Source organism: Bubalus bubalis, chromosome 3 (assembly GCF_019923935.1).
Source record: "Bubalus bubalis isolate 160015118507 breed Murrah chromosome 3, NDDB_SH_1, whole genome shotgun sequence".
Taxonomy (NCBI): domain Eukaryota; kingdom Metazoa; phylum Chordata; class Mammalia; order Artiodactyla; family Bovidae; genus Bubalus; species Bubalus bubalis.
This window is the reverse complement of record NC_059159.1, coordinates 108,525,566-108,551,951: the sequence shown is the minus strand read 5'-3', so window position 1 is coordinate 108,551,951 and position 26,386 is coordinate 108,525,566.

The window sequence follows — 26,386 nt, the reverse complement described above, 5'->3', positions numbered from 1 at the left end:
CACTCTGAGCTGGGAGTTGATCATCTGTAGCGTGAGGAAAGCAATAGTGTTTAACCACCCACTGGGACGCCTTGAGGAATAAGTATGCTACTTGATGCATGAGTGTGCCCATCGAAGAGCAGAAGCTAAAGAAATTACAGCTCTTATTGATGGGGCAGGAGTTGGGGTCTATTTACTGACAAGCAGGGTGGAGCTGAAGGAGGCAGAGCTTACCCGAGGCCACTTGCCAGGAAAGAGTAGCTGCTGCTGCTAAGCCACTTTAGTTATGCCCGACTCTGTGTGACCCCATAGATGGCAGCCCACCAGGCTCTTCTGTCCCTGGGATTCTCCAGGCAAGAATACTGGCGTGGGTTGCCATTTCCTTCTCCAATGCATGCACGCATGCTAAGTCACTTCAGTCGTGTCCGATTCTGTGCGACCCTATGGACAGCAGCCCACCAGGCTCCTCTGTCCACGGGATTCTCTAGGCAAGAATACTGGAGTGGGTTGCCATTTCCTTCTACAGGAAAGAGGAGCATGAGAAGTTAAACTCAGATCCAAAATCCAGCATCCTTTCCCCTGAGACTTGGCCCCAAGTTGTCCATGACACCATTTCGTGGTGCTCAGTCTGGCTTGCCTTCCCAAGGGATCCTGGCAGCTGCGGTGACAAGCAGCCTCTACTGCAGGTGCACTTCAGCTCAGTGGGAACATCTGGATGCTCTTCATGGCAGTGCTGAAAGGAAATTTCCCCTGTTCTGTTGGCACAAGTGGACAACAGGTTTTGAAAAGTGCAGTTCAGAGCACTCCTATTCCTGACTCCCCCTGAATAAGGACATGTGTTTGAAATGCTGCCTCTGGCAGGCCCAATGATGTGTGAACTACAGGCAATGTTGTTGAAATGATTGAGATTTAACTGATGATACCTGGCGCCAGTGACAATTGGGAGAATCTGTTTCTACCCAGTATAAAGGTTTGGAGAGAGAGAGAGGGAGAGGGAAAGGGTGGTGAGGGGAAAAAGAGAGAAAGAGGGGCATGGGGAGAGAGAAAGGGTGTGTGGTGATGACTGCAGGAGGGAAAGGATTCTTAAAGACCAAATCTTTAAATCTTTGACCTTTAAAAGACAGGGTCAAATTTCTTCCAAAGAATTTATACTGAGCTTGATAATGAATCATCTAAACGTAAGCCCATTTCCCTCACATTCGAATCTAGCAGTATCAGTTGTAAGCAAACTTGTGAAGTAGGTGCTGTTTGCTACTCTCATCAATCTTTTAAATTCTTATTCTGCCTTCCTTCTCCCTGTCCTCACTCTGTGCAGTGAGGCCACACTCCCCATTCCAACCCCTGGCCCATGATTCTTCTTTTCCTTTGCCTCATTCTTCTCCAAATGTGATTGATCTCAACTCACGGGGAGGAGGAAAGCAAACCCAGGGAGAGGAATCCATATTAAGTTGTGAATGGCTGATGGCCTTCCCAAGGTGCTCGTGATTTAAGAACTGGTATACTCTATATTGGAGAAGGCAATGGCACCCCACTCCAGTACTCTTGCCTGGAAATTCCCATGGACAAAGGAGCCTGGTAGGCTGCAGTCCATGGGGTCGCTAAGAGTTGGACAGGACTGAGCGACTTCACTTTCACTTTTCACTTTCATGCATTGGAGAAGGAAATGGCAACCCACTCCAGTATTCTTGCCTGGAGAATCCCAGGGACGGGGGAGCCTGGTGGGCTGCCGTCTATGGGGTCGCACAGAGTTGGACACGACTGAAGTGACTTAGCAGCAGTAGCAGCATACTCTATACGGTGAATTTCAGATAAATTTCATCAAGCTCTGAACCAGTTTATTTTCACAAAAGTAGACGATTACATTGAATTCAAAATTCTAACTTCAATACATATTTAATCACTGACCCACTGAAAAAAAAATACATTGACTGACAGATACTGTGCTGGGGATTAACTGGTGAGAAAGAATCCTTGTAAATATTACAGTAAAAGAATCTACAGCTTCCACTAGGGATAAACTGGTCACCCAGCCTGCACTGTCTTGTTGGTCCAATGCTTTGTAAATAGCAGAGGAGGAGGAGGAGGTTATGGAGGAGGAAAGGGAGCTGAAGGATGAGGATGGGGAGGAAGGGACTTGAAGGCTTACTGGCAAGGCTTACAGCTCCAGTTTGCAAGAAACCCCTCTACTCTATTGACTCTATACCTCATTACTTTCCTGTCTCCAGAGTTTACTACTTGGAATAGGAAGATATTCCTATAATACATATTAGTACATATTAGTACCAAGGTTATTTTATAATGTGAAAATTTTTGTTAAATATCAAATTTAGTGATAAAACTTTAAATACAAAGTTAGAGAATAGGCTTCCTTAGAACATAAAGTTACCACAAAGTTATTTGTTTCATTTGCTCTATCTCCTTCCCATACTCTCCCACCCCTGCTAAAATATGCATGCTAAAAATTAGGAGAACTGGATTCTGGCTCTCATTTTGTGTTACTTGTTAGCTGTATGACCTCGGACAAGTCACACCTCTCTGAGCTCTTTCTTTATCTGTAAAGACAGTGGATTGGATTTTACAAAGTTTCTTTCAGGTCAAATAATGTTGTAATGCTGTGGTTCTTCACTGATCTCACAGACTTCAGTGAGATTTTAATAAAAGAACTTGGCAGAGTTCACTGGTTACATGACTCAGGAATCTACCTCAAAGAAACACAAAATAAAGATTGTCAGAGAAAACAGCAGACTTTCATTTCCTGGGAAAAATGCTTCCTCTGGGACTAAAGAATGTCCATGTATTAATTCCCGTTACACAGAAAGCTCAAGGAACTATAGAAGAGTAAAAATCAACAGAAAGTATAGCTGATCATAAGTCGGATACATCTACAAGTAAAGATTTATATATAATGGATGCTTTTTGGAACCAAAAATGAAATCTCAAATTCAAAATTAGTTTTATAGTAACCTTTGTGTTTCAAATCACAAAACAGAAATACAGCTTGTCTCTTCAGGCTGTGTTAGCAGGTCTGAAAGTGGACTATTTTCTTCATGCAGAGAAAGGAAGAATCCTCGTACCAGACTCTGTCTTACTAATGGGCAGAGAGACAATGGCTAGGGAGAAAGACCTGTTTCTTATAAATGGATGGTTTCTGCAAGAGAAAAGAGAACTGATGAGCAGGGACAGCACAGAATGGTATATCTGGTGAACCAGTTGTAAATGGGCCAGTGTTTAATCCCCAGGCACTGGCCAGCTCACAGTATACCTGTCCACATGCTGCTTGCAGTGAACCATGTATGGAGGGAAAAGAGTAAAATAAATAAATAGGCCTATAAAATACTAATTAGAATGTTAGAACCAAAAGAAAATCTAGAGGCATGCTAATTTCATTGTCTCATTACACACATGAGGAAATGAGACCCAAAGAGGGAAAGAGACTTGGCCAAGTATGAGCAACTCATGACACACCCCTGCCCCCATTCAAGTCAATCTAAATAAAACACTAATTGGTATCAATTAATTCATTTCTTCCTTCCTCAGCAGACTCTTTGTCTGAGGAATGCTATTATCATTCACTGCTGTAATACTCAAGGTTTTATTTAACATACTTACTCTTATTTAGCCCTAAAATGTCTGGACTGGGGATTGAGCCCTAGAGACAGTTGCAAAACTAAACGGGTGCAAGTGATATACTGTGGTGGGTCTGCATGTGACTAAGGATCGTGGGAGTTAATACCACAGCAGGAAAGGGTGTAGTTGTCATGGCCAATGGGTCAACTGGTGAAGAGACAGAATTGAGGCACTCTGAGCTGGTTCTGAGACCAATGTGACCACCATCAATTTCCAAGTGGTCTTGAGTCTCAGTTTATGGAAATCTCAACAGTGTCCAAGGTTACTAGAATAACATTCCCTACAGCTATGAGGAAATGCATTCCTAACAAACATTCACCCTTCCTTTTCCCCCACCTCCTTATTTCTACCAACTCCCATTTCCCAAATCTCTTTGTCTTGACAAATACATTATAGCTATTCATGTGTGTGAAGTCGCTCGGTCGTGTCCGACTCTTTGCGACCCTGTGGACTGTAGCCCTCCAGGCTCCTCTGTTCATGGGATTCTCCAGGCAAGAATACTGGAGTGGGTTGTCATTTCCTTCTCCAGGGGATCTTCCCAACCCAGGGATCGAACCCAGGTCTCCTGCTTTGCAGGCAGATGCTTTATCCTCTGAGCCACCAGGGAAGCCATAGCTATTCAGAGTGGGGATGAAAAAGGAGGATTCTTTGTTATATGACAAGGGGTCTAAGTTGGGTTTTGCTTCTTGATCAGTTTGACCAGTTATATCCCATTGAGTCCTAGTTCTAAATGTGCTTGTTGCATGATCGAACAAAGCAATCTCTGTAAGCCTCAGTTTCTTCACCTATAAAATAGACTAGGAAGCTCCAGATTCCTAATTCTAAAATTCCCAAATTTAATAACATTTTCCTGATATTACAAGTAGGCAACCAACTTGCAAAAAACTTGTCATTGTTTATTAGATATAAAGTTGTAAATAGAATGAAAGATTAAAAAGCTGCATGTTTTAAAAAGTCGATTCCATTCCTGCAACATACCCTAAACATTTCATTTTATTCCACCCTCACCATCAATTACAGACATGAGGACATAAGAAACATCTGAGATTATGGGTCCATAACCAGAAGAGAACAAGCTCTGACATAAGGTGAAATCAATACTGAGTTCACTATCAATCACCAGATATAGCTCCCTTTACTAGACAAAACCTGAATGAAACTAAAACCAAGATGGGCCAGATTTGCATGACAGAACAAATCATGGTTCAGCCACAGATGGCAGAGGTTGTTGTTGTTGGCCATTCATCCATCTGTCTATTCATCTTTCCATTCATTCATTTTTTTAATAATTTAAGGTAGCTTATCTAAGGTATTAACCAAACCCTCAAAATGCTCAAAGGTGTTTGCTATTAAGACATGTTACTAGAGGATACATAGTAACAAGGAAAAACATTGCAACACAAGGTGTGACATTCTTTCCTTTTGGGTAGTTATAACTCTGCCTACTCTTGGAGCTCAACCATGCGTAGCCAGTAATCAAGATGAGGCAAATTCCCATGAAGAAACAGGTCTAAGTGAAAATGCTGTCCAAAGTAGACCCCTGTGCGCAGCTGTGCACTAATTTCCCTTCCCAGGGAAGAGGAGGAAGGAAGAATAAGAGCCATTAAGCTGTCCTTTCAGTCTGGAATATTTATAATCCTTTCATTAGAACAGTTTTCGTATTTGTCTTGTACACAACTGCATACATTGTTCCATGGACTTGGAGTATTCACAAACATACAGGCAAAGGACCTCCTTAAGCTCAGAGTCACATTTCGGTACAAATACGAAGCTCACAGAACTGAACAGTCTGGAGTTAAGCATTTCATACACTACAAGAATGACCAGTTTTGTCTCTTTGCCAAGGTCAATGGGCCAAGCTCTCGCCTAGTACTAGAGGAAGCTGAATCTGTCTTAGAAACATGAGCAAATTGGAAAATCTGAACAGAAGTTATTTGTTCCACAAAAAGCAGCAAATGTGGTACAACTTTAAAATCCTAATGATTTCACCACAGCCCTGGACTTCTGTAGCCTTAGAAAGGCTGCTGCCACATGCTTCCCAGCAGAGCGTAACATCACCCCTTCCTCTCCCCAACGCCCTCCCCTGCCCTCTACACACACTGCAGGCAGGGAGACCGCCCTCTAGATAAACCCTTCCAGGTCTGCAGTTTGCTGACTGGAAGAATGAAGCTTTTCTCTTGTCATTTCCTTTGTCTCAGTTTACATGGTATCTGTAAAACTGTAAAAGTGCTCCCAATTGAATTTACTGTACATTTATTGAACAATTACTATGTGTCCAGCTTGATAGCTAGCTTAGCAAATGCCAGCCTTAGCCAAACAGTACAATCACCTGGGAAGCTTTAAAAAACAATCTGCCAATGCCCAGTCCCTAAAAGATTCTGATTTAATTGGTCTGGAGATTTGGACATCAGTATTTGCAAGGCTCCATGGTGTTTGTAAAGCAGTCAGAGTTGAGAACCCCAAGCTAGGAACTGGAAATACAGAAACCAACGCAGCACAGTCTCCCCCTTGTAACAGATCCTGTGTTTTTGGCTAATTTATAACTGGCACTGACGTTTCACCTTGGGTAAAACAATCCTCAGTTTGGGCTTTGTTGACACTATGTACACAGGACATTGATTACTGTGGGGAGAAGTATTCACTATCTGCTAGCCAAACGAATGGGCCGCATGGTTATTTTAAAATGTCTGCGATTTATTTCAGTGATTATTTCTCACAGGCACAATTTCCTCTCACAGCTGAAGAAGTCCATTAAAAACTGATAGCTGCTCTCTCCTGCTCAAAATTCTCCCAGTGCCTAGCATAAAAATCGGCACAAAGACAACACACCATCAGTCTCGGTTCAGCCAAAGTCACCCAGCAGAGCCAATCACAGACAGAATATAAATTTTGTCACAGGAGACATGCCTAGTGAGGTGCTTATGACTAAACTGTTTATAAAAACTGCCACAAATACTATTCTTAATCACATGGGATAGGTTAAAATATTCCCTATTTTTTTTTTTTTTTTTTTTTTTTGGTCTCTTATCCTTTTAAGCAGGAGTCAATGATGTTTTCCACCAGCTCAGAGTCTGGCCAATTGTGACCAGTGTAGGAGGCATCCCAGGAGTCTGGGCCCAACTGGCCAGTGGGAGCCTGTATCCAAGTGGTGCTGGTGTTCTGCTGGACCTCCGGGGGGAGATATGGCAGGCATCTCCTGTCCTCTCCTCTCCCTCAACCACCGCCATCACAACCCCCAACCGTGTCCAGCTGAACAGATGTCTGCCTTAGTGTCCCTATTTGCCCTTAAATTCTTTGTTGACTGGAATCCTGACCCCCAAGCCAAGTTTGCTTACCCTTGACCTCCACCACAGAACCACTGGTTGGTGAGAGCAAATCCCACACCAGAGCCATAACCAGAAATCTTGGGAACAGATGTTTTGAAATCAGTCTTCTATATTCCCCGCCTCACCCTGCCCTGTCTGGACACAACACACACATAAGACCCTCTCTCAAATGGGGAGGAGATTTTGTCTCCGTTCCTCTCAACCAGACCCACTGCTAATGTTCATGGGGTAATGAAGAGCAAGGAGAGAGTTGATGACTGCCACATCATAAGTGTAACTATTTAAAAGTTACAAATCAAGTTAACTGTTAAATAAAACACATCTTACCCTCCTGCCTTGACAAATACATCTTCATAATGATGTTTAGTTTTTCCTCTTTAGCTACTTAATGGAACTACATTTTGGTATGTTTATTATGCTTGCTTTTATTTTGTTTGTTTTGTTTATTTTGTTATGTTTGAATTCTCATGATAATGATTGGTAACCTATACTCATTTATCATGATTACAACCTGTAGTCACTCCCAATGATGTAAAATATTAAAATATAATTTATTCAAAGTACAAAATCTTTAATATATTTTTATTGAAAATTTAAATGCTAAAAAATAAAATTTTTTCATGGCTTTGGAATTTTATTTCTTCTGACATCCAAAATTATATATTAAAATTAAAAGGTGAATGCAAATAATAACTAAATTACCATCAGTGTTAAATTAAAAAATTTTAATAATGCTGAAATTGTAAAAATTTCTCTTTTGAAAATTTATTTAAATCTTCATTTTTAAAGAAAACCTATTCCAAGTTCTAGAATTAAACATTGGTCTAACTGGTGAGGTTAAAAATCAGTATCACACTTTACACATGATATACCTACATCTATGCTGTGTGCACAGTCACTCAGTCATGTCTGACTCTTTGCGACCCCATTGTCTGTTACCCACCAGGCTCCTCCATCCATGGGGATTCTCCAGGCAAGAATACTGGAGTGGGTTGCCATGCCCTCCTCCAGGGGATCTTCCCGACCCAGGGATCAAACCCAGGTATCTCACATTGTAGGCAGATTCTTTACCATCTGAGCCACCAGGGAAGTACATCTATATACATACAAATTTAACATAATATTAACATTTTACTATTTCCAAGCATTCTTCAGCTGCCATGTGCAACTGATGCAAATACTACAACAATTTGTGAGTAAATCTGGTATCATAAATTATAATACAAAGAGAGACAAAAAAATGAACACTTGGTACTATTGGCATGTGATAAGAATTTATTGCATTCATGCTGTATAAGAAGAACTTGACAAGTTAATTTGTCTTTTCTCTCAGTGCTTCTGCCATTCAAATCCTTGCAGCTCCCTAAACCAGTGTTTGCCCCTGAAACCATCAGTGGTACAACCCACAAACCTTCCTGACATTCAAATGTAGTTATATTTGGAAACATTTTGATTCAAGGACATAGGGGGAAAGGTGTAAAGAAGCAGTACCCTGCGCCCTAAACAGCGTAAGTCACTTGAAATCAGATCTCAGCTGCCAAAGGCACCACTGTCCAGGTACTAGTAAATTCATCTGTGTACGTGTTTCTTTACTCCTCTAAAGGGAGTCCAGAGGAGATATCCCTCTTGCCTAGGTCTCTTGCCAGTTATCAAATGGGGCTGGCTCATAGTTGGAATAGCTCTCAACCACATTTGGAGAACAGTTGAATAACTTTAAAATATTTAACTGGATATTCTAACCATGGTAAAATACTTGGAACTCAGAAAAATATACAAATAACATTTTTAGATATTGAACAACAGGCAGGACAGGACTGTAATCATTTTGAGAAAAAGGAAAAAAAATGAAGAGAGTCTTATGATTGCCCTGAATTTTCTGTATGGACTCATTGTCAGGAAAGTGGTGCAGGGAGGTGGTTCACAACAAGTGCAATAAAACCACCGAGTCCAAGAGACAAAGTTTGAAGTTCAGGACGGTGAAGGCAGCTGGAATCCATGTGGCAGAAAACAAGCTCCAGATATTTGCACAGAGTTCCTCTTGAGTCCATTGCCAGTATTAAGCTTGAGTGCAAAGGCTGAAATTCTTCTATATCAGGCAAAGAATGATGGGGAAACTGCAGACTGGAAAACTCCCAAGAGCTCACACAGGACATCCTCAGGGCATTCAGCAGAAACTCCAGGAGGGTCACACTTATTGATAAGAAAAACTAGCCCTAGATTAAAACTTACTCCAAACCACCTTAACGGAGATTTTAAACAAATCTTGAAAGGATAAAGCTGATCAGCAAATATTGCTACCTAATAGCCCGGTGGGCTGCTGTCTCTGGGGTCTCACAGAGTCAGACACGACTGAAGTGACTTAGCAGCAGCAGCAGCAGCAGCAGCAGCAATAGAACAAAGTAAATATAGAGAAAACAAATTCAGTATTCAATACCCTAAAATTCACAATATCCAGCATTCAATAAAAATTACAAGGCATGAAAAGAAACAAATTGTGACCCACAACTTGGGGGGAAATCAGTCAATCAAAATAGACCCCCAGTTGAAAAAAATTATGGAGATAACAAAGATATTGAAATATCTATTTTAAATATTTTCAAGTATATAAAGGAAAATATAATGAGAAGAGAAATTGAAAATATAAAAAGAATGCATAGAAATTCCAGAAGTAAAAATATTCACTGTGTAGAAAGAAAAAAATTCACTGGGTGGGATTAATAGCTGAGCAGTAGAGAAGATCAATGAGTTTGAAGATAGAGCAATTGAAACTATCCAAACTGAAATAAACAGAGAAAAAAAGACTGAAACCATGACCACAAGTTCAGTAATCTGGGGAAAATATGAAGCATTTTAATATGTTTGTGTGTGTGTGTGTATGTTAGTCACTCAGTCATGTCTGACTCTTTGTGACCCTACGGACTGTAGCCTGCCAGGTTCCTCTGTCCATGGAATTTTCCAGGCAAGAACAGTGGAGCTGGTTGTCATTTGCTCCTCCAGGGGATCTTCCCAACCCTTGGATCAAACCCAGGTCTCCTGTATTGCAGGTAGTTTCCTTACTGTCTGAGTCACCAGGGAAGCCTATATATCTATATATAATTTTATTCCACGAAGGACAGGGAACAATGTAAATATTTGAAGACTAAGAGAATACAAAGACAAGCCATGGACTGGGAAAAATTACTTGCAAAATGCACATTTGGTAGGATTGCTATAAAAAACATACAAACAAAAACACTTTTAAAGCTCAGTTCAGTTCAGTATAGTTCAGCCGCTCAGTCATGTGTGACTCTTTGTGACCCCATGAATCACAGCATACCAGGCCTCGCTGTCCATCAACAACTCCCAGAGTTCAATCAAACTCACATCCATCGAGTCGGTGATGCTATCCAGCCATCTCATCCTCTGTCGTCCCCTTCTTCTCCTGCCCCCAATCCCTCCCAGCATCAGTCTTTTTCAATGAGTCAACTCTTCCCATGAGGTGGCAAAAGTACTGGAGTTTCAGGTTCAGAATCAGTCCTTCCAATGAACACCCAGGACTGATCTCCTTTAGGATGGACTGGTTAGATCTCCTTGCAGTCCAAGGGACTCTCAAGAGTCTTCTCCAACACTACAGTTCAAAAACATCAATTCTCCGGCACTCAGCTTTCTTCACAGTCCAACTCTCACATCCATACATGACCACTGGAAAAACCATAGCCTTGACTAGACGGACCTTTGTTGGCAAAGTGATGTCTGCTTTTGAATATGCTATCTAGGTTGGTCATAACTTTCCTTCCAAGGAGTAAGCCTCTTTTAATTTCATGGCTGCAATCACCATCTGCAGTGATTTTGGAGCCCCAAAAAATAAAGTCTGACACTGTTTCCACTGTTTCCCCATCTATTTCCCATGAAGTGATGGGACCAGATGCCATGATCTTCGTTTTCTGAATGTTGAGCTTTAAGTTAACTTTTTCACTCTCCACTTTCACTTTCATCAAGAGGCTTTTTAGTTCCTCTTCACTTTCTGCCATAAGGGTGGTGTCATCTGCATATCTGAGGTTATTGATATTTCTCCTGGCAATCTTGATTCCAGCTTGTGCTTCTTCCAGTCCAGCATTTCTCATGATGTACTCTACATATAAGTTAAATAAGCAGGGTGACAATATACAGCCTTGACATATTCCTTTTCCTATTTGGAACCAGTCTGTTGTTCCATGTCCAGTTCTAACTGTTGCTTCCTGACCTGCATATAGGTTTCTCAAGAGGCAGGTCAGGTGGTCTGGGATTCCCATCTCTTTCAGAATTTTACACAGTTTATTGTGATCCACACAGTCGAAGGTTTTGGCATAGTCAATAAAGCAGAAATAGATGTTTTTCTGGAACTCTCTTGCTTTTTCAATGATCCACTGGGTGTTGCCAATTTGATCTCTGGTTCCTCTGCCTTTTCTAAAACCAGCTTGAACATCTGGAAGTTCATGGTTCACATACTGCTGAAGCCTGGCTTTTAAAGCTCAATAAGATTTAAACAAACAACCTGGTATTACAGTGGGCTAAGACTTTAACAGACATCTCACCAACAGACTTGCAAATGGTACATAGGCATAAGAAAGGATGCTTAACACCATGTCATTAGGAAATTGCAAATTAAAATAACAGTGTGATACCAGTACACACCTATTGTGGTTTAGTTACTAAGTCCTGTCCAATTCTGTAACCCCATGAACTATAGCTCACCAGGCTCCTCTGTCCATGGAATTCTCCAGGCAAGAATACTGGAGTGGATTCTTCCAGACCCAGGGATTAAACCCAGGTCTCCTGCACTGTAGGCTGATTCTTTACCAACACACCTATTGAAGTGACTAAAATCTAGCAAATGACAATACCAATGATGCGGAGTAACAAGAACTCTCACTTATTCCTGGAGAGACTGAAAATTGGTACAGTCACTTTGGAAGACAACTTTGCAATTTCTTAACAATTAATCATCCATTGGATCATCCATTAAACCTCCTTTGGAAAAGCAAGAGAGTTCCAGAAAAATATTTATTTCTGCTTTATTGACTATGCCAAAGCCTTTGACTGTGCCGACCACAACAAACTCTGGAAAATTCTGAAAGAGATGGGAATCCCAGACCACCTGACCTGCCTCTTGAGAAATCTATCTGCAGGTCAGGAAGCAACAGTTAGAACTGGACATGGAACAACAGACTGGTTCCAAATAGGAAAAGGAGTATGTCAAGGCTGTATATTGTCACCCTGCTTATTTAACTTATATGCAGAGTACATCATGAAAAACGCTGGACTGGAAGACGCACAAGCTGGAATCAAGATTGCCAGGAGAAATATCAATAACCTCAGATATGCAGATGACACCACCCTTATGGCAGAAAGTGAAGAGGAACTAAAAAGCCTCTTGATGAAAGTGAAAGAGGAGAGCGAAAAAGTTGGCTTAAAGCTCAACATTCAGAAAACGAAGATCATGGCATCTGGTCCCATCACTTCATGGGAAATAGATGGGGAAACAGTGGAAACAGTGTCAGACTTTATTTTTTGGGGCTCCAAAATCACTGCAGATGGTGATTGCAGCCATGAAATTAAAAGAGGCTTACTCCTTGGAAGGAAAGTTATGACCAACCTAGATAGCATATTCAAAAGCAGAGACATTACTTTGCCAACAAAGGTCTGTCTAGTCAAGGCTATGGTTTTTCCAGTGGTCATGTATGGATGTGAGAGTTGGACTGTGAAGAAAGCTGAGGGCCGAAGAATTGATGCTTTTGAACTGTGGTGTTGGAGAAGACTCTTGAGAGTCCCTTGGACTGCAAGGAGATCCAACCAGTCCATTCTGAAGGAGATCAGCCCTGGGATTTCTTTGGAAGGAATGATGCTAAAGCTGAAACTCCAGGACTTTGGCCACCTCATGCGAAGAGTTGACTCATTGGAAAAGACTCTGATGCTGGGAGGGATTGGGGGCAGGAGGAGAAGGGGACGACAGAGGATGAGATGGCTGGATGGCATCACTGACTTGATGGACGTGAGTCTCAGTGAACTCCGGGAGTTGGTGATGGACAGGGAGGCCTGGTGTGCTGTGATTCATGGGGTCGCAAAGAGTCGGACACAACTGAGTGATCTGATCTGATCTGATCTGAAGAGAGTAGATCTTAAAAGTTCTCATCACAAGAAAAAAAATTGCAAGTATGTGAAGTGATGGATGTTAACTAAACTTGAAAGTGAAGTGAAAGTGTTAGTTGCTCAGTCATGACCGAATCTTTGCAATCCCATGGACTATAGCCTGCCAGGCTCCTCTGTCCACGGAATTCTCCAGGGAAGAATACTGGAGTGTGTAGCCACTACCTTCTCCAGGGGATCTTCCCGACCCAGGAATTGAACCTATGTCTCCTGCATTGCAGGAAGAGTCTCTACCATCTGAGCCACCAGGTAAGCCCCATGGTAATAATTTCACAAAATTTACAAATATCAAACCACTATGTTGTACACCTTAAACTGATACGAAATTATATGTCAGTTATATCTCAATAAAACTGGAAAATATAGTATCCCTTTCCAGTCTCAAAATTGTCCAGTTTTATACAATTTATTAGATGACATTCTATTGGAAGCAGACTTTTAGTACCTTAAATAATTACTTTATAAAATATATATATACTGTTATTATTTCCATCTCATAGATGAAAACTGAGGCACTAAAAATATTTGAAGATATAATGGCCAAAAAAATGTTCAAATTTGATGAAACCCATAAACCCATAGATTCAAGGAACTCAGTGAATCCCAAACAGTATCAACATACATACACAACCCACACCAAAGTATCTCATAATCAAATTGCACATCAGTGAGACAAAATCTTAAAAGTGACCAGAGGAGAAAGATAGACTTCAAAGATAGTGAAACATAGTGAAACAAAAGAAAGATAGTGAAACATAGAAAGATAGTGAAATAAAGAATGATTACATTATCAGAAACTATGCCAGTGAGGTAATCATAAAACACCATTTTAAAGAGCTAAATGAAAAAACTGTTGGAATTGTATATATAATGGAGATACCCTTCTGTGTTCTGGAAAAGTCCATGCTTATCTATTGTGACAGAAAGTAACCAAGTGGTTGGCTTACACCAGGAAGGGTGGATGGAGAATTATTGCAAAAGAGGCATGAGAGAATTTGGGGGATGACAGAAATGTTTTTTATCTTGATCATGGTAATAGCTGCACATCTGTATATTTGTCCAAAATTATTGTAATATACACTCAAAAGAGGTGTGTTTAATTAAATTGAATTAATTTTTACCTCAAGTTGATTTTTTTTTTAATTATTTGACAACTGGAGGTTGCTCTATTCTAGTTAAAACTCAGCTCTTTATCTTCCAGCTGAATAGACACTTGTGAATGACCTGGAGTTAAGCCTTTGAAAGTTGCCTTACAGTCACCCCATTCTGTCTTTCAACAAGCCACTATGCTCTCTGAAAAGTAGTACCCAATACCCCACCAGAGATCCAAACAATACTCAGAACTATTCCAGATGTGGTCAAGAGTTCTCTGATTTCTGAAGCCTAGTGAGATTCAGGTGAACTCTATCCCAGTCACCGGTCACCGAGAGCAAGTTGAAGCCCCAGTATCATCACCAACAGGAATAAATGCATTTTCTATGTTGGTTTTGTCATGAATTACAAATATCTCTAACCATTATATAACAACTGATTCCACAGGAAATTTCAAAACACTTGTCACTGTTTCTCTTCAGTACATTCCCCAGATTCTGAGTAAAAGATTTTCAAATGTTAGTGGGTGATTGTTTATAACACAGGTTCTGTCCCCTATGACTCTACTTCTCCACCTGAAAGTAGGCTGGAGCCTGTTATCTCAGTGTTAAAGAAGCACCTAGTTCAGGGAGTCTGAGGACCACATCTTAAAAACTATTTGTGAACTGGAGGAGCCTCAGGAGTGCTAAAGACTCACAGGAAAGTCATCTGGAAGCAGGAGCACAAGAAATTCCTAGAATCCCCTGAAGGTAGGAATGGCTGAAAGGCTTTGGAGGTTGTCAGAAAGAGGATTGAAAGGGTAAAAGTGTTCTAGGTGAAAAGTGCTAGAAGGAAAGGTTCAGATGTGACTGCCTTAAGCTGATGACTAATCCTGGCTTCTCATCCTACCGCCCTTCAGGGAGTCCAGGTCTTGGTGGACTTTTGCTTATCGAGATGTGACATTCTACATCTTCTTGGATCCTATAATATTTAGTTATCCCTCTGTCCCTCAGGAGAGTGCACTGATATAGAGATTGGTGTGCAGGAAATTTAGTAGAGAGTGTTCTGGAATCAACAGATATGGAAAGAGATGGAAGCAGGACTGGGTGGAGGAAGAAGCTGGGCTGTGATGCAGAGGACTCAGCCAGTCCCTGGGGGAGCTCTGAGATAGGAGTGAGCCCTTCAGCACTGTCTCAACCTGGGGCACCTCCAGCTGGCCTGTTATTGCCTGTGCCCCAGAGAAAGGAGGAGAAGATCGGAAAGGGAACTGCTTTCAGGTGAGTCCTCCTGGAGAAGGCTGATAGCTGATCCCTGCATCACTCTCAGCAACTGGGGAATAAGTCCATAATGTCCAAAGCAGGATCTGAGTGGTGCATTGTTGCAGCCATGATACTTCCTCACTTTCTTTTGCTGATGTTTTTCAAGAATAATATTTAGCTGAACATTTCATCAGAATAAGTTTCTCAATCTTCTAGGCTATGGTTGCATATGTAGATGATTCCATTGAACCCATGACCTCTCAGTTCCTCTTTCTTGCCCTCTTCCACCTGATAAACTCCCACTTATTCTTCAATCATCAATCCAATGTAACCTTCTCTGTGAAGTCTCTCAATTTCTACTAGTAGACACAGGCTTTCCACCCCCTGTGTTCCTAGGGACCTCCAGCTATCTCTGCAAAGACCTAGTCTGTGGTATTTTCACGTCTGCATGTGTTTCTCATGATTAGAACATAAGATCCTGGGGAAAGGAACTGGGTCACTATTTTATTTGTATGACCCCACTGCCTGGAGAATCCCAGGGACAGGGGAGCCTGGTGGGCTGCCGTCTATGGGGTTGCACAGAGTCGGACATGACTGAAGCGACTTAGCAGCAGCAGCAGTAGCACTCTGATGCAGGAACAGTACCGATATTTAATTATATCAGTTGATATGAATGTTGTAATGGCTCCATGATCTTGGAAAAGCCTCTCCTAAGTATTGTGGGAATCTAAGGAAAGCTAATGACTTGGCACTTGGTCAGACATTATTTTTTCATGCTTGTTAGTTTTTAAGATTAGAGAGAATTTGAATTTGAAAGCCTTTGCTTTCAGAAATAAATTTAATTAATAATGTGTTTTTTCACATGCTAGTTAAAGTAATGCTCAAAATTCTCCAAGCCAGCCTTCAACAGTGCATGAACCGTGAACTTCCAGGTGTTCAAGCTGGATTGAGAAAAGGCAGAGGAACCAGAGATCAAATTGCCAACATCTGCTGGATCATTGAAAAAGCAAGAGAGTTCCAGAAAAACATCTATTTCTGCTTTATTGACTATGCCAAAGCCTTTGACTGTGTGGATCACAACAAACTCTGGAAAATTCTTAAAGAGATGGGAATCCCAGACCACCTGACCTGCCTCTTGAGAAACCTGTATGCAGGTCAGGAAGCAACAGTTAGAACTAGACATGAAACAACAAACTGGTTCCAAATAGGAAAAGGAGTACATCAAAGCTGTATATTGTCACCCTGCTTATTTAACTTATATGCAGAGTACATCATGAGAAATGCTGGGTTGGATGAAGCACAAGCTGGAATTAAGATTGCCGGGAGAAATATCAATAACTGCAGATATGCAGATGACACCACACTTATGGGAGAAAGTGAAGAACTAAAAAGCCTCTTGATGAAAGTGAAAGAAAGTGAAAAAGTTGGCTTAAAATTCAACTTTCAGAAAAAACTAAGATCATCTGGCATCTGGCCCCATCTCTTCATGGCAAATAGAAGGGGAAACAGTGGAAACAGTGACAGACTTTATTTTTTGGGGTTCCAAAATCACTGCAGAAGGTGATTGCAGCCATGAAATTAAAAGACACTTGCTCTTTGGAAGAAAAGTTATGATCAACCTAGACAGCATATTAAAAAGCAGAGACATTACTTTGCCAACAAAGGTCCGTCTAGTCAAGTCTGTGGTTTTTCCATTAGTCATGTATGGATGTGAGAGCTGGACTATAAAGAAAGCTGAGTGCTGAAGAATTGATGCTTTTGACCTGTGGTGTTGGAGAAGACTCTTGAGAGTCCCTTGGACTACAAGGAGATCCAACCAGTCCATCCTAAAGGAAATCAGTCCTGAATATTCATTGGAAGGACTGATGCTGAAGCTGAAACTCCAATACTATGGCCACCTGATATGAAGAACTGACTCATTTGAAAAGACACTGATGCTGGGAAAGATTGAAGGTGGGAGAAGAAGGGGATGACAGAGAATGAGATGGTAGGATGACATCACCAACTCAATGGATATGAGTTTGAGTAAACTCTGGGAGTTGGCAATGGACAGGGAGGCCTGGCATGCTGCAGTCCATGGAGTCGCAAAGAGTCGGACACGACTGAGTGACTGAACTGAACTGTATTTTCTATTGATCAAAGGAAGATCATTGTTCTAAAATCTCTAAGAATACACTACCATGTGTGAAACATAGCTAGTGGGAAGTTGTTTTATAACACAGGGAACTCAGTTTGTTGCTCTGTGGTGACCTAGAAGGGTGGGAAGCTCAAAAGGGAGGGATATATATATATACTTATAGCTGATCCATGTTGATGTACAGCAGAAACCAATACAACATTGTAAAGCAAATACCCTCCAATTAAAAATAAATTTAAAAAACAAATAGCTCTAAGAATGTGTCACCCATTCCTCTGTACTTCTTCTTCTCATTTCTTTTGTGAATTTAAAAATTAGTGTGTTTGCAGGCAGATTGAGGAAACTGAAATCAGATAACTGGTCACTTATACTTGGTAAACATATTATAACAAGCACTCTGTAGTTTCAGATTTTTTTAGCAGACTCTCAACTTCCAGCTGTCTGTATCAATAGAGAGCTGTATGTGAGCACCCGAGTTATCTGGTTCTGATTTCTCATTTACCTTGGTGATGGTTTAGTGCTCTTTTTAGATTGGCAGCTGAGGCAAAGCTATTGATAGCTAGCCGTCCTCCTAATCGGCTTATGTTTTACTTCAGTTTCCTCATCTGTAAAATGAGAAAAGTTCCCTCAGAAATTCTAATATTTCTTCCAGTTCTAACATTCTTTATTTTACATTCTGTCTATATTGAAGCATAGAAATACTAATTCTTAAATGTTTTGATATTTACATACAATTTAAAACTTAAGACAATGTTGCCCTCATAGGACATGATTTCTATTTAAAGGTAGTTAAGTTTTGGAACCCTTTTTCAGAATAATCATTCCTATTTTTCTTTGGATAATCTACCAAATGTTGCTACATTAAAAATTTCATATGAATGCATAATAACCTAAAATATTTTTAGAGCAGTTTTTTGTTTTTCTGTTTGTTCATTTTTTTGACCATGCCACGCGGCGTGTAGGATCTTAGTTTCCTGACCAGGGATCAGATCTGCGGCCCCTGCAGTGGAAGCATGGAGTCTTAACCACTGGACTGAAAGGGAAGTCCCATCCTAAAATATTTTTATCAAGAAATACGTATATGAGATAAGGGGAAAGGGAGATCAAAATGGGAAATAGGTGATATAAGGCTGCTACTTAGAAATAACATAATTTCCAAGCCCTGAGACTAAAATTAAAACCCTTACTCATGGATCATATCTATGGCACTTGGCAGAGGACAGAAAAGTGGGTGCTTGAGGATGGTATTTAATCTCTCTGTGTGTATCTCTGTCTCCCTCCTGAATTCTCACATAATGCATTTTATGCAATTACAAATAAAAGGCTCATTTCTGGGAAACTAGACATACATGAGGAATCTCTGAGAAGAAATGACAAGAAGTTAAATGGTGTGTGCAGAAGAGAAAGTTGGAACAAAACGATGTGCTTTTGGAGATGTATGGCATTGTCAAAAACATCACACTAGTGTTTCCTGGTATCTGTGAAACTTGGACCAATTTAAGGTGCCATATTTGATAGATTATTGGAGAAGGAAATGGCAACCCACTCCAGTATTCTTGCCTGGATAATCCCAGGGACAGAGGAGCCTAGTGGGCTGCTGTCTATGGGGTCGCAACAGAGTTGGACACAACTGAAGCAACTTAGCAGCAGCAGCAGCAGCAGCATTTGATAGATTCTGGCAGAACTGAAGAGAAACTGGAGTGGTGTATTTTTTTTTTTTTTTAAAGCTATATTGCTTTCTGAAAGATAAATTTCTTCTTTGAACATTATCTATGTCCTTCTATGAGATATATTACTATACTCCCTGGCCAGTTGGGAGTCAATAACAGTTAATTTCTTTTTTTGGCTGCCTCCTGATCTTACAATGAATTTTTTAGGTAATGGTCTTAAAACACAAGAGATGCAAGGATGATATAGAATCAGAGAATTTTGAAGTTGGAAAGGGCCCCTGAGGACAAAATTTCACAGCTGCTCTGTGACTTTGTTTCATTCCCTGTACATAATAAACCATCTAGTCCAAGTGAGATGCAGAGACTGAGGTCTGTGTAGGAAGCAGGGCTACTGAGTTTTAGCTCTCATTTTTCGGCACAAATCACTTAACATTTGGTTAACTCTCAGTGAACCCCTGGTTGACCTTGAGCAAAACATTTAATCTTCAGTTTTATTAATCAGAGAATAGAGTTGAATTAGAAAATTGCAAGAGCCTCTTCCAGTTGGGAACGTTCAGTCCCTTCTTGATGCCACACCCAAAGCTAAGTGATGTGCATTTCCCTAAGTGATGTGCATTTCCCTCTCAACTGCCCAATTCGGTTGCCCACTGCCCTAAGAAAACTTAATACACACAAAAAACAATATTCAAAGAAGCTAGGGGATTGCATTCATATTACAAAAGCACTCTCTCCTTTAGAGGCATAAATTTCCTTTAAATAGTTAACTACTAAATACATGTTTATTTTATGACAATTACATTTTTATACTTTTCAGTAATGCATGTTTGATGAAAAGTCAAATGTACCCTCCAAAAATCAGCACCCTCAAGTTCGTCATGTCCCTCCCACTCTGACCTCATGTTTATAGCCTGAGCAATATCTTGCCATAACTTCCATATTATCTACAATTCCTCATATACTTTCCATCCCCATTCTTTTCTCTAAACCACATCCCTCAGCACCATTCTCTCTTGCACTAACTGATTCCTTTTCTCATCGTTCATCATCTTTTTCTCCCATTTCTCCTGCTTCAGCTGACTCTTATAGTTCACCCAGAGTTCACTCCTTATGCCTGGTTCAAGTTCAACATCAAAACAAGCTCTGCTCCTTAAATCTGTGTTGTTGTGGTTATGGATGTTTTAAAAATCAAGAGGAGTTCCCTTCCCTATTCTAACACTGAAGCTCACCCCATTTCTTGCTTCTCTCTGATTTTCAACTGACTAAAATAAACACTGTCTGTGATCTGTAAGTTATACGTATTTTTACATTATCACTGAGACAAGTCAAATTAGAAATTTTATGAACAAGAAAAAGAGAATTTCTGACTTGAATAAACTAAATTCTTTTGAGAAAGGTACCATAAAACTCTAGGATGTTATTACTGATTTGTTGGTTAACAAGGAAGCAATGCTCTTCTTAATCAACATTTTTTTTTTTAAAGAAATACGCAGCATTCTTCATTCACCTAGAGCCAGACATCCTGGAATGTGAAGTCAAGTGGGCCTTAGGAAGCATCACTATGAACAAAGCTAGTGGAGGTGATGGAATTCCAGTTGAGCTATTCCAAATCCTAAAAGATGATGCTGTGAAAGTGCTGCACTCAATATGCCAGCAAATTTGGAACACTCAGCAGTGGCTACAGGACTGGAAAAGGTCAGTATTCATTCCTATCCCAAAGAAATGCAATGCCAAAAAATGCTCAAACTACCACATAATTGCACTCATCTCACACGCTAGTAAAGTAATGCTCAAAATTCTCCAAGCCCGGCTTCAGCAATACATGAACCGTGAACTTCCAGATGTTCAAGCTGGATTTCGAAAAGGCAGAGGAACCAGAAATTAAATTGCTAACATCCGCTGGATCATCAAAAAAGCAAGAGAGTTCCAGAAAAACATCTATTTCTGCTTTATTGACTACCCCAAAGCCTTTGAATATGTGGATCACAATAAACTGTGGAAAATTCTGAAAGAGATGGGAATCCCAGACCACCTGACCTGCCTCTTGAGAAACCTGTATGCAGGTCAGGAAGCAACAGTTAGAACTGGACATGGAACAACAGACTGGTTCCAAATAGGAAAAGGAGTACATCAAGGCTGTATATTGTCACCCTGCTTATTTAACTTATATGCAGAGTACATCATGGGAAACGCTGGGTTGGATGAAGCACAAGCTGGAATTAAGATTGCCGGGAGAAATATCAATAACCTCAGATACGCAGATGACACCACCCTTATGGCAGAAAGTGAAGAACTAAAGAGCCTCTTGATGAAAGTGAAAAAGGAGAGTGAAAAAGTTGGCTTAAAACTCAGCGTTCAGAAAACTAAGATCATGGCATCTGGTCCCATCACTTCATGGCAAATAGATAGGGTAACAGTGGAAATAGCGGCTGATTTTATTTTTGGCAGCTCCAAAATCACTGCAGATGGTGACTGGAACCATGAAATTAAAAGACACTTGCTCCTTGCAAGGAAAGTTATGACCAACCTAGACAGCATGTTAAAAAGCAGAGACATTACTTTGCCAACAGAGGTCCGTCCAGTCAAGTCTACGGTTTTTCCAGTGGTCATGTATGGATGTGAGAGTTGGACTATAAAGAAAGCTGAGTGCTGAAGAATTAATGCTTTTGACTTGTGGTGTTGGAGAAGACTCTTGAGAGTCCCTTGGACTGCAAGGAGATCCAACCAGTCCATCCTAAAGGAGATCAGTCCTGGGTGTTCACTGGAAGGACTGATGTTGAAGCTGAAACTCCAATACTTTGGCCACCTGATGAGAGAAGCTGACTCATTGGAAAAGACCCTGATGATGGGAAAGATTGAATGCAGGAGGAGAAGGGGACGACAGAGGATGAGATGGTTGGATGGCATCACCAACTTAATGGACAAGAGTTTGAGCAAGTTCTGGGAGTTGGTGATGGACAGGGAGGCCTGGCGTGCTGCAGTCCCTGGGGTCACAAAGAGTCAGACATGACAGAGCAACTGAACTGATTCTACATTTTACCATATAGATTAAGAATCTCAGGAATTTTCCCATCTATTCTGTATGGGATTTAGCCTTTATATTCCTGTACCACAGTATCAGGCCACATCTTAACAAAAATCACATTTTAAGACAGGATGTTGATCCAACATGGGAACAAAATGCATCACTTTTTCCATAAAAAGTGGACATCTACTTCCAGAATTTGTTTACATTGGAATAAGGCTGAAATCTGTGGTGTCATTCCTGGTAGGACACTTTAGCCTTTTCCTAAAGTTACTAAGCTTTAAAGCTTTTTATAAAATATTAATTTCAAATACAGAAAAACTCATCTCCAGAGAGTTAAATTGACTTGCTTAAATTGACAGCTAGATGGTGACAGGAAAAAAAATGGGCTTTCAGATTTTTTGATGTAGTTTCAAAGTCACACAAACAAGGAAAACAGGAAAAATTAATACTCATTTTTCTATTTCAGTTCCTATCATTTTGGCCACGCTTACTGTTTTAGCTCAGCTCAGACTAATCCTCAAATTCAATCTTGTTCATTTTAATTTTTTTCTGTTTCCATTTCTACAAGTTCAATTTTCAAAGAAGTTTCAAGGTGCTCACTGATATATATTCTATGATAACCTCAAGTTTTTTTTTTTTTCAATTTTATTTTATTTTTAAACCTGAAACACTGTATTAGTTTTGCCAAACATCAAAACGAATCCACCACAGGTTTTAAAGTTACGTATTTTATTTTTAATTTACTCTGTTGGTTTAACTACATTAAAGCTGAAATTAGCACTCATTTTTAATTCAGAATGACAGTTTTCCTGTTATTTTACTAAGTTCATATGTGGGTAGTATAATTATTCTATTTACTTTAGCACCTCTAAAAATCATTACAAATATGTTAAGTTTTAATTGTTCATGGAAATCAACCAATGTGTAAATAACTTAAAGTCTATTTTCATTTCTTACAATTTGCATTTTTATACTCCAGATACGCTTGTGCAGGAAGATATGAAGTCTGATTACTAATTGCTTAAATACATAAGGTAGTTTCAAGAGGCACAGAACAAATCTGCATTAGAAGGAGCCTGTTCAATGGAGAAAGCAATGGCACCCCATTCCAGTACTCTTGCCTGGAGAATCCCATGGATGGAGGAGCCTGGTAGGCTGCAGTCCATGGGGTTACGAAGAGTCGGACACGACTGAGCGACTTCACTTTCATCCACTGGAGAAGGAAATGGTAACCCACTCCAGTGTTCTTGCCGGGAGAATCCCAGGGATGGTGGAGCCTGGTGGGCTGCCGTCTATGGGGTCGCACAGAGTCGGACACGACTGGAGCAAGTTAGCAGCAGAAGCAGCAGTTCAATGAATATAGGAAGGCATACCTAAGAAGGCCAGTGTTCACTGGGGCTTATTCAAAGGCCCATAATGACAGCTGATGAAAAGGTGGCATATTGATAGCTGGTGATTCATTCTTTTCATTTGGTTCCCCCTATGACCCATGGCTATCATTTTGTTACCTACATATGTACATAAAAGGTAAATAAGAAGGTGATATGAAATTGCATTGATTCTCTCCACTTACCTTCAGAATAGCCCCTAAGAGGTGAACTCTTTCAGGTAAACTTGATGATATCCTAAGGAGTAGTCAGTGTGAGACCCTGATGCCTCATACCAGCTTTCAAGCTTGGGATCACAGAATTTAAAGTTGGAAGGGCCCTGGGCTGTCCTGGTGGCCCAGTGGTTAAGAGTCCACCTGTCAATGCAGGAGACATGGGTTCAATCTCTGCTCCAGGAAGATCCTACATGCTGTGGAGCAATTAAGCCCATGTGCCACAACTACTGAGCCCAAGAACCACAACAAGAGAAGCCACCACAACAAGAGAAGCCGCTGCAATCAGCAGCTCACACACCTCAGCTGGAGGAAACCCCCCGCACAACAACAAACACCCAGGGCAGCTGAAAATAAATTAATAAACAAAAATTAAAGTTGGCAGACCCCTAAAAATCCATCCAGTCACTCTCACTCATTGTCTACCTGAGAAAGCTAAGCCCAGAGAGACTAAGTGACATACTCAATGTCACACAGATTGTTAGTAACAAAAGTAAGAAAGAGAACCCAAGTGTCTGCGTTCCCAGACCAGTGCTTCTTCCCTCAATTCCAGTCTGTGGAATTGATTGATTTCTGTCTCAGCTGTATCTTTTATGTACAAGGATACCTTGTACAACTCAAAGATACCTACGTTCTCATATGATAGCTTAGCAGATGTTGTAGAAACAAAGCAAGATAACGGTCAAAAGTTTAAAGAGGCAGCACCCTGACACAGAGCCAAGAATGATAAGTTATGTTTCTGAAGTACAGGATTCTTTCTATTCATCATTCACTATGATCATGTACTTCAGCCTTGCTGAGCTTCTTATTTCCTCAGTTATGAAATAGAAAGGTAAGGGGATGATCAGTGATCATCAGTGTAGCTGGAAGCAGCTGACACATAATGATGTTCAATAATAATTGTCCAATATGGACTGATTGAATAATTCAGGCACCCAAATAAATCGCAGCATAGGGTTCATGAAATCACTTTAGACACATTCTTTGGACAAACTGTACCAAGGTACCCATTTTGTCAAGAAATATTTGTTGAGTGCCAGTCAGGCACTGTGCTAGGTGCAAGAGGTAAAATGGCAACATGAAGACATGGTCTCTATTCTCAAAATTCTATGGACTAAAGGAGGAGGCAGTGACTCGCTATGATGACACAACACAGAGGAGTGAACCTTAATCTAGAGCAAGGGGATTTGAGAAGGCTCCCCAGAGGAGGCCACTTGTGAGCAGAGATCTGACGAATAAGAAGGAATTACCAAGATCAAAGTTAATGGCTAGAGTGTTCCAGGAAGAAAAAAACATAACATGAAGACCTAGAGGTGAAAAAGGTTCATGCTCTGGAGGAAATGAAAGAAACTGAATGTGCTCTGGTGGGAGTGTGAGGTTTGAGTCTGCAGCAGAGGCAGGGGCCAGTGCATCTAGATCCGATGGACCAATTTAATGTACTTAACTGAAAAATTTTAAGTACTAAATTGAAACAATCACAGAAATGGCTTTCTTGATGAAGAATCAAAAACATTTTTTTTTAACTTTAAGGGCTTTTTCCCCAGTGGCATGAACATACCTATGCATGCTCATTTCAATATTTAAATAGCTCATTCTCTTTTGTCCAGAATCCATATAAATCATTATTCAAATAATAACCACCCCCACCAGGCCTACATCTTTAAAATAAATAACATAAGCAAATTTGATTGATTTCACTCAAAATGATAGCAGTGACCACAATCACAAGTGACTAATAAGGTAAAAAGAATATGGGATAAATACATGCATTGTAAAATTATAGTTAAAATTGCCCGCATTTGATATAAGGAGAAAAGACAAGAGCAACTAGGGTAAAAAACCAGAGTAAATAAGCAAAAGGAAATGTGAAAATACACTCTAAGCTGTGAGCTTATTAAAATTGCCACACCCACCCTATTTACGGGATATGGGCAGCTCTGGAAAGCTACACCACCACTAACTAACTTTGCTGGATAAACCAAATTGTGGCTTCAGTGGAAAAAAAAAGACTTACTTGGGTTTGCCAGAAGTGATGCCATGACCAACTTTTGCTGAACCTCAGCCTAGAAACAGGCTCTGCCTATGCACTCAATGGCTGAGGTCCTGGGCAGACAGCTGGTGAGTCGGGGTCCATCTCCTACACATATGGGGGCCTGGAAGGGCACCAGGCTTTTATATCAGAAGCCCTCTTGTGAATAGGAGACTTGTACTGTTCAAGGGTACCCCAAATGCTGTGGGCTTTGTTTCTCTTGATAAAATACATAAGCTACTTTCTTGTCAGCTTTGCTTGAACATCTTTTATGTACTTAAGATCTATAAAGCAAATAGAAACAGCAATAATTTACATTTATTGACTATTTTTCCTTCTAAAGGGCTTCCCTTGAGGCTTAGCTGGTAAAAGCCTGAAGCTTCAGAGTTTGGGCACAATGCTGTTTGGGGAAAGCTATACCCTCAAGCTGAAGATTTTATTTTATGGAATAAAAAGATTTATTGACCACAAGCAAGTGGTAGGTGGGTGGTAGCAGCC